We start from the raw sequence: 6,207 nt of genomic DNA, 5'->3' as shown, positions 1-6,207 counted from the left end.
GCCCGTCGCTGCCCGCCCAGCCGGGGTGTGCGGTGCTGCCCCTCGCCTTCCCGCAGCCATGAGGAGCCCCCAACCCTCCGGCAGGGAGAGCGTGCCCCGGGCAGAGCCTTCCTCACCCCCTCCTCCCGGGTCAGGGAAGCCGTGGAAAAGAACGCCAGGGAAAGCAGCCCGAAGCCATTAATCTGCATTCTTCCCAGCTCAGGGTTTTCACCGCTGCCTCTCAGAATTTCAGGTACAAAAATGCGATCCCTGAGCTCTGCAATAACCTGCAGTTTTCCCCTCTGCCTCCAGTTGTGGTGTGACCTCATTTGGAAAGGTCTGAAAAACTCGCGTTTGGCCCCGGGATATAACTCAGTGATACTCCTTCCCTCTTTGTGTTATCTTTAGCAATAATTTTTCCTCCTCTCCAAACATAGCGTTTTCCTCTTCGTGAAAATTTGTTCTCATTCCCATTTCCATTCTGAAATGCTGGTTTCTGTTTTATTTTTAATTGAAAGGCTGGAGGGCAAATGCAATTAAACTGTGGTGCGTGAACTGTAACTTGTAATACGTTTTAAAAACCACAAAAAAACCCACCTTGCCATTCACAAATTACTTGCTTTCTAATCTGGACTCCACCGTAAGGCCAAGTTCTGGTTCTTGTGATCAGACCCGATGATGCCAAATCACGGAGGAGCGGGGGGAATGGACTGCGTGTGTTTGTGTTTCTCGCTGAGGGGAAGCAAAGCTCTGTGTCCTGGTGGGATGAGGATCCCGCTCCGGGAGGGGTGTGTGGGGACCCGCCGTCACGGCAGAGCTCGGTCCTGCGGGTCCCGCACGGAGCGAGCGGCTCCTCCCGCATCTGGCCCAAGGGTTGTAAAGATAAATGTGCCATCGCCGCCTCTGCGAAGGGCTCGTTCTCTCTGCTCGTGGCTAAATGCGTCGACTAATGAGCGTTCTACTGCTTAAAGTAACTTGTTTTCAGAGTAGTGAAAGGATTTCAATTAAAGCTGAGAGACCCTGGAGACCCCCCTCCCTGGGCCGGCTCGGGCTGCTTCCGTATTCATTGTCAAATTGTTATAATTATAGATTTGGAGGGTATTTAACCGCTCTGTTACTGGTAAGCCCCAGCTGCAGGGAGCCTCCCGCTGGCACTGTCCCTGTCCTGGTGACCCCGGAAAGGTTCCTGCTGCCCGGCAGTGGGAATAGCGCTCTGTGTACCAACAGGGGTGGCAAAGCTCTGCTTCCCGTCTCTTCAGTCGCCGTCGGCCACAGGCGAGTTCCTCTTAGAATAAACCTCTCCGAGGCTGCCTGCCCTCTGCCGCGCAGCCCACGCTGCTGGAGCAGGGGACGAGGGAGGCAGCTGGGGAGGATGGAGTGTCCTGCCGTTATTGCTAATAGATAGAATCAATAATATGAACCCTATCATCCTTCTTCATTTTCTCATCATGTCGAAATCGATACCCTGCCTTGCAGAGAGGCTGCCGCTGAAGGCCGAGCTCATCCGTTATTGCACGCCTCCTCCTGGATTTACACCACATGCTACATTTCTCTCCTGTGAAAAACGGGCCGCGTGTCGGTGTTGCTGATAGCATCTTGGGCTCGGTAACCTCGGAGCAACTGCACCAAAATTATTCTATAAGAGGGTCTGTGTGCATTAGTGATTTATCCTCAAATCGTGTTCTCTCCCGTGATGACTCAGTCTGGTTGTTTGTCACTGGGGAAGGTGAGAAGAGTACGGCTGCCTCCCCGAAACCGTGCCTTTCCATGAAAAAAGTGTGAAAGGGGGAGACACATTTAAATAACAGCTCAGTAAGTGCTGGAAAAAGCGTGTCCATTTAAGTTATTGCATCAAACTTTTGCTCAGCAGAATATATGAGATCTCATGGGGAAGTTTCTTGTTGCGGGAGTCAGGACTACGTGGATCTGGGTCTGTCGGGGACTAAACCGAGAGACGCAGCTTGTGCAGCGTGTTATTTGGTGTGCAGAGGCTCCGGGTGCCAGCCCTGGACCCTGGCAACCTCTGGGCACGTACAGGATGGAAAATACACATCAGCTGTGCCCCTTCCGTGGTGCCCTCCATCCAGCCGGGTGTGAAGGCTGTCCCGGGGTCCTTGCCGCTGCCTGAGCGAGCCCTTATCCCCTGCTGTTTGTAGGTTACTAATGGGAGAAGTGTGTTTGTTAAAGTCAATATACTTCACTGCAGGAAAACGAACTTGTCCGTGGTCCTCCTCAATGAAGAGGATGGAAACTGCTTGTCACTTGCCTGGTTCGTTACGGAATTTTGACGCTGGAAGCTTCAGCTCTTCTATTAGCAGCAATTTTTTCACTGCTTTAATTACTCTTCAGATGCAATGCTTCTGCGGGAGCCGAGCCCTGCTTTCCTGTCTGTCTCCCCATCACTCTCTCATCTGCTTGCAAATGAGTTTATTCCCTGGAGAGATGTCTCTGGGCTACGGACGAGGCACAAAACAGAGACAAAGAAATGTCTTGTCCATCACTTGTCTTTCCTGCTCGTGCTTTGTGTGAGGGGAGGCCAGGCTGTGCATCGCCAATGAGCGCGTCCCAGCCTGGTCTCGGGAGGGTTTGCTCCTGACGGCTCCCACGGCCTCCTGCCTGCAGCGGCGCAGGTCGGACTCCGACACGTTTGGACAAAGTTAATTACAAATTCCATAAAACTGTCCACATGAAAGGTTTAAGAATTGTACTTATTTGATAAGGAGTCACTTGTAATACCTTGTTACTTTGCCAGTTCTAATTATGCTTATCGGCCTGTGCTGCTAATTAGCGTTGCGTGCAAGGCGGGTGCTGGTGCGGTGCCCAGGGAGCAGATGGGGATCTCGCTGTTAGGGCTTGGGGACAGCGCGGTGACAGGCAGGTGACGGTACAGTCACGTGCGGGGATGGCTCCGGCTTGGAGGGCGCTTTCTGGGGTGGGTGAGGGTCCTGCCCGGGGCACGGAGGAGCTGCCCCCCCACCAGCCGTCCCAGGGCTCGTTAGCGCTCAAAGCTAAATGCCAGCCCCTCGCATTAACACAGCCTTTTCCCAACTCCATTAGGTTATGGAAAGGTTTAAGGGCAACTTCCAGGAGCTTTCATAGCCCTAAGGTCGTGAGGCCATTCAAGCCACCATGTGGTGTAACTGCTCCTGAGTGTGCCTGGGTGGTCCCTCGCCTGCCCCCGTCCCCCGGGGAGCCGCCGGCGCAGACACCTGTACGTGCGGGTACGGCAGGTCTGGGCGCAGCTGCTCTGCTGCAGAGGGGTGCCGCAGGTGGCAGGCGAAATGGCGGGAAGCCAATAAACTGCACCATTTACCAACCTATTAAAACACATTTTTTGAAGCGTGACTTGGCTACCCAGCCGGCAGGAAACAAGCCACAAGGGAACAGGGCCGAGACAGCCGCCCTGCTGCTGCTCTCGCTGCGCCTGTGAAGAAGTTGAGGTGCTGTAAATCGCCAGTGTGTGGTTTTGTCTTCTGGAATATGCTTCTTTTTGAAAGTTTTTCTGATGTTTATTAGATGTCCTTCTTCACTTAAAGTTCACAGTGTTTAAAAACTACATTTGAGTAGAATAACAAAATAACGCTTCCAAAATGCCAGCTGTCTCCAGGCTGTGGGAAAGACCTCAGAAAAGAGGAACGTTTGCCTGTCCATCCGGCTGATGCCAGACTCTCCTGCTGCTGTAGCTAATGCCATTTCATTTTTAAAATGAACGGCTTATTGAAATTCAAACACTGCGTTTGCATGTGTTGTCACTATCAGTTAAGCGGATCACATTTCAGAATTTTCCTAGTTCTCCATGGGGCAAACACTGAAGTAAACTCCAAATAATAATAGGTGCCTGAAAAAGATAACCCTGACCCACATACTGAAATCCTTCCAAGAAAACTGCTTTAGAGCTAAAAGCTTTAAAAAGTCATCTCAGAAACCAGAGCAGCTTCCTGGGACAGTTTACGGTTTTGTGCAGTAAATGAAACTATCTCAAAAGAGATGTGTTTAAAGTTGGAAGCACGCTTTCTTCTGTGGCACTGATTCTTTAAGATCTGAAAGAAAACCTGAAAAGTCTACGCGGGGACCTACGGCTCAGCCTGCAAAGTAGTGCTATAAAAGATATATGTTCATTTAACAGGCAGGATAGCTCCTTCTGTCATTCCTAATAAATGACTTCTCATCTGGGCTACCAGCCTGTTGTTCACCATCAGGAAAACGTGTATATTCATCGCGTTTGTTGTGCTGTCCTCCTAAACACACAAAAGGGGTTGTTAAAAATAAATGCTTCCAGCGTTGTGCTCTACAACATCCTTACATTACCTACAGAGCACGGGGTTTTAACAGGAGGGCTTGTATCTGTTTAAAGTAGGAAAGTATTTTTTAAAAAAATAATCTTTTTTTTTTTTTTTTTTAAAAAAAAAAAAGGCAGTCAGAGGCAAAAAAATCTTTGGAGCATTATCGCCGTATGTCTGGTAGCAGAAAGATTAAGATTTCCCAGCGAAGAGGCGCCCGAGGGTCTGTTGTAACTTGTGGTTTCGGTCGTGCGAGGAGGGGGAGCAGCCGCTGCTGGGGGGAGCGGGAGGTGGGTGCAGGGCTGGGGGGTCCCGAGGCTTGGCCAGCAAAGGGCCGGCCCTGCAGCTGCCCAGGAGCTCTGCAAACCCCCCGGACTCGCAGGGTCCCCCGCCGGCTCCCGGGGTGGGGGGATGTTCCTGGGCACTGGGGGCAGCACTCGGAGCCGTTGGCCCGTGGAACTCCCCGGCACCAGCCATCCCAGCACCCTCCCTCCCAGCTCTGCCCTGGCTGGGGCTGCCCGGGAGCGTTCCTGTGCCGGGGGGCACCGGGCGCTGGCACCGGGCTCGGCGCAGCCTTCGGCGTCCCCACAAGGGTTAGCAAAAACCAAGTGCAGAGCGTTGCGCTGGGAGGGCCTGTACGTGGCAGATATGCCCCAGCACAGGCACTGGGGATTAGTCACTTCTCCTTGTGCCTGGGTATCCCTGCTGCTTCATTATTTATGTGCGATGGATGGGTTTTAATGCTGCAAAATGACTCCAAGTGTACCAGCACCTGAGCTTTGTGCGCTGTGAAATACTGCGTTACGTTTCTGGATGGCACCTACTTATTCAAGTTTGTATTCAATAAACGCCTGACATATAGGTGAAGGGAAACGACACATTAATAACACTCTGTTTTGTCCTTACAAAAATGAATTATGTGAATCCTTATTGTTAACAAACTACAGGAAAACGATAGGTGTGTGAGCCAGAGAGAAGCAAATTATACAGGCAGAACCGTGTTCGCTTGCGCTCATTAAATGTCTCCAGCGTCATTGTCACAGGGCTTGACCGGAATATAAACTGATGGGTGAAGCGCTGCTCTAAGTCCAGGTTTAAAGCATCCCGTCTGCCCCATCTGTGGCGGTGGGTGTTTGCCCCACTGAGGGGGGGGCTCAGCCTGCGTCTGGCAGAGCATGTGTGGGAACAGCCCTGGCGCTCCTGCCTGCGTGTGTACGCAGTCGTTCACAGCACAAACCTCTCTAGAATTATCCGCCAGCGGCCGGAAGGTTGGAGAACGTCTCTTGGGTCTCCAGGCCTTGGCTGGAGAAATCCCTGTCCCGGGTGGTTCCGCTCCCAGCAGCCTGCGAGTGCCGCGGGCTCTGTGCCGGTGCCGACGCGTGGGAGCAGCCCCGGAGACGGACCGTCCGAGCTGCTGCGGGTGGCTCCGGAGAACATGCTACTTTGTCCCTTACTGTCTGTGAATGCCAACGCGCCCTGATCAGCCCCGCTGCTGGCATAGCGGTGGAGTTCGGCACAGAGGCGAAGATAAAGCGTTGGTCTACAAGCTGCATCTCAGGAGAACTGTTATAGTAAATTCAGTTATATTTTCTTGTCCAGATTAAATGCAAATAACCTTCCTAGTGCTGCAGATCTTGATTATAAACTTCTCTTGCAACCCCTTTTGGCTGAACTGTATTTTACTGTCCCAGAATCTGTTTTTTACCGCTTCCTTTTTCAAACCTCTTGCTGCTGTGTTTATATAAGTAATATCAGCCTTGCAGGGCTAAGTACTGGATGCCGCAGATGACAGATTTTGATTATCGCCACCGAAGATTTCAACAGCCTCAGCTTATTATACAGGCAGCTCTGCAGCTAGAGATAAACCAGGAAGAGGAACCTGTTGAGACCCAAATGGTTTTCAAATGCCCTTCTGGGTTAAGTCTCTCTTTGCTTCTGCCAGGACACG

This window comes from Chroicocephalus ridibundus, chromosome 23, assembly GCF_963924245.1.
Source record: "Chroicocephalus ridibundus chromosome 23, bChrRid1.1, whole genome shotgun sequence".
Classification (NCBI taxonomy): domain Eukaryota; kingdom Metazoa; phylum Chordata; class Aves; order Charadriiformes; family Laridae; genus Chroicocephalus; species Chroicocephalus ridibundus.
This window is presented reverse-complemented; position numbering follows the sequence as displayed.